This window comes from Oryzias latipes, chromosome 5, assembly GCF_053564925.1.
Source record: "Oryzias latipes strain Hd-rR chromosome 5, Olatipes_Hd-rR_3.1".
NCBI classification, from domain to species: Eukaryota; Metazoa; Chordata; class Actinopteri; order Beloniformes; family Adrianichthyidae; genus Oryzias; species Oryzias latipes.
The window spans coordinates 20,083,073-20,086,532 of NC_136241.1; the positions used below are offsets into that span (position 1 = coordinate 20,083,073).

General features: G+C 35.8%; 1 long non-coding RNA gene across 1 annotated transcript; it reads left to right on the forward strand.

Annotated features, from left to right (window-relative positions):
* LOC144992185 (uncharacterized) lies at positions 1 to 2,569 on the forward strand. Its single transcript, XR_013656055.1, has 5 exons — positions 1 to 173; positions 691 to 748; positions 896 to 971; positions 1,769 to 1,864; positions 2,357 to 2,569. It is a non-coding gene; the product is annotated as an uncharacterized LOC144992185 (long non-coding RNA).
* The last annotated feature ends 891 nt before the right edge of the window (positions 2,570 to 3,460 follow it).

Here is a 3,460-nt window from a genome sequence, read left to right on the forward strand (position 1 = left end):
GTTGGATTTGCCGAATGCGAGTATGCGACGTTTGAAATTGAAAGTCGAGCATTTTATTTTTCTGCAAAGCGTTGCGATTTCGTCCCGCTTCAAGACGCCCCAACCTCGGGTTTTTTTTTTCATCCGCCTCATCGCTGATGGTGCCGTCTTGTCTTCAGCCCTGATTTAATTTGGTAAGTATCGTTCATGGTTTATTTTGAATGAATGCTTTAAAAATGCTCTTATACTACCGTAAATGTGGTTTACTGTTGTTTAAACATATGTGTGTTACGATTGTTTTAGAGCTTAATGTGGCAATGCATACATGATTAGTTTGTCATATTAGCAGACCGAGCCAAACCCAAAATGCATTTCTGCCCGTAAGTTACGACAGTGATGAGGTTTTTTTTTTTTTCAGAGGTAGAAATGATCTGTTATGCTGCAATCACACTAAACATGATCCGCGTGTGAAATTCGCGTTGGAGGCCTCTGTCTGTGGCTAAAGTTTGCTGCTGGACATTTGTCCAAAAATGTCACTCAAAGCCTCTAACGGTTGTGTGGGAGGAGCTACCGCCAACAGTTTTAAGCCTGGTTGCTACATGGAAGCATTGGGTTTTGAATGCAGCTTTAAGCTTTTATAAATCACTGATCTCCGTTATAAAAAAGGTTTTTGTAAAAATAAATTAATCAACGTGCTCGTGTTGTGTTCAGGTACCGAACTACAGAGTGTTCAGTGTTTCACCTCCAGGTAGACGCCAAGGCCAGCCAGGTAACTTGTCTCCTGATCAGTTATTTGTCTAGAGCTATTTTAAAAAAACAAAAAATGCAATAGGTTGTGTAGTGCAATAAATGTTTTTTGATCAGAATATAATTGAAACATTTTTTAACATTGAAAAATCTCTTTTGGACTTTTCAGATACTGAACTTCAGAAACTGAACTTCAGAAAGTTCACCAGAAAGTCACCATTTCACCAGAAAAGAGGTGTCAGTGGGTGAGTTTTATACTTATTTAATGCATTCATCCTGAACTATTACCATTATTAGATTTATACGGCAGCATGGAAACATTTATGCACATTTTAACTAGCCAAAGGTCTAAATAGAGTTGAAATTATTTACAATTTAACTAAACATATTTAGATTGCAGGCTGAAGGTGGCACAATGGAATGGAGGTGCAAGTTGTGTTCTGTTACTTTGGCACTATGCAGTACTACATATAATACTGCAGTACTACATAGCCAATATTCCAAAGTGTTTCCACTGCCATGTATGTGGAGACACTTTGGAATATTGTCATGTCTTTATGACAGTATATTACAATAATAAAATGATGTTGCATTAGCACCATTCCATCATTTGAAACCATGAAAACTCATCTGTCAAGATCTGAAATGGATTTATGTAGAGTAGATGCAGTCAGAGGAAATTGTTCAGTTTTTACATGTTTGTGTAACTTAAAGCTGCCCTTTTCTGAGACTAAGTCCACCAAAACAGACAGGAACTGGCCAGCTTGGTTAGGATTTATGACCTCCAGGTGAATTTCTAATGTGCATAATTCAAAAACGGATAACAGCTGTAAGAAGCCAAGGTGTAACTTGCCTTAAAAATGACTTTGGGTCTTTGACCTGAAGTGGATCATGCCATGAACACTGTATTGTACTCTCACTAGAAATAGACATCTAGAAAAGGTATCATTTTATTATTTCTTAAAGTTCCTTAAATAAATATTGGAAGTGTTTGCTCTGCATTTGCTTCAAAGGTAATGGATATTTCTTTTTATTCTTTTAGGACCAGCGTGACGTGAACATGAGACGGGCACTTGTCCTCCTTGCTCTTCCTGTTTATCTGCATGAAGATGCCTCCAACTTCTTCAAGACCTGTACAGTAAGTGCAAACGACTCCCTGTCAATGGTTTTCACTAATCCTTTAATATTGATTGAGATTTTATTGAGTGACATAATAAATAGGGCAATTGTTTGTAGTTTGTAAACTGAGTGATATTTTTAAATGGTTTTAAAAATGAGATGGAAGATGAGACGAACATCAGGGACTCCTGATTGGAAGGAGTGGGAACATTTTCGTTTACCTTTTTCTGCTCCTGATCCATCATTATTTGAATAAAGAAAAATGAAGCTTTAGTCTTAAATTATTTTATAAATGTCCTCCTTCAGAAAAATGCTAAAGAACTTTTTAAAAACACAATTTTAATTGGAGTTGGTCCTTAAAACATCATAGCCAGTTGATTAAAAGCTAACAGAATGTTAGCATGAAAAGATTCCCATTGACAGATGGCAGGAATGTCAGTTTTGGACATTAGTGTGATGAATATCTTTGAGCGTCTGAACTCATCTGTGTTTTTTGTTTTGTATTTTCCAGAATACCAGACCTCACAGACACTGCTGTGGGTATCTTCTCAGTTGTCGTGGTGATGCTCCTGATGCTGCCGTCAGTGGTCCCACACATCTGGCTGACTAATCTCTTCTAACTCTTCGGGGACATCTATGCTCTGGACCTACAGCACCCCAAAAAACTTGAACTTGCCTTCATATTTATTCAGAATGCTGTCTTGAGCCTTGAGGACAGCAAACCCCTGAAAGGACCTTTATTGACGCTGAAGAATGTTTCGTTGAGTGAGTCTTCCAGAATGGACTATTTGTTGGTTTAAGTGTTATGTAACTAATGTGTTTTGTTGTGATCATATGCTTTTTCTGCCGTACAATACAAAACCAACTCTTTTTGTCAATATGTTGTGTGGCACTCTTATAATGCAGTTTTATTGCACTTATTGTTTCTTCATCCTCTTGATATTTGTGCTTTTTTTTAAAGAGCAATTAAAAAAAGTGTATTATGCAATCACTATTGTGTGGCCTTCACGTTTGTTGGTTTTTATCAATGTTAGCCTTTAAAATGTAGTGGGGCAGTATCAATATCTCTGTTTAGAATACATTTTAAGCTGAAGAATTTTAAATATTTTCAATGCTACACATTTAATGAGTTAAAGAATTTATAAAGCATTTGTGTGAATTTTACATATTTTATGAGTTGAGTAATATAAAAATATAGTTAAAGCGTTTTAAAGTAAATAATCTCTCTTTTATAAGTTGAGGAATCTTAATATTTTTTATATGAAATAATACAAATGTAAGCCAACTGACAATATGAATTTTAATAAATGTTAACTTAAAAGTTTTAATAATATAACTTAACTGTTGCGTAATCTGTTACACAATAATTTTTAAGTTCAGTCAACTCGCTAGGGATTACAGTGCAGACGCTAACATGAACCAGCAAGAAATCCCAAATTAACAGACTTGTGGTGTGGAAAGGTATGTTTTTCAGCTAGCAGGAATAATCAAAGTATCCGTTCTCTGTTTCAAAATGAGATTGCCACAAAACCGTATGTTATCTCATACTGGAACAGCTTTGGATGTAGAATTCAGTGGGAAAAGGTTTGGACCCTGCCACAAAAGTATTTCATCA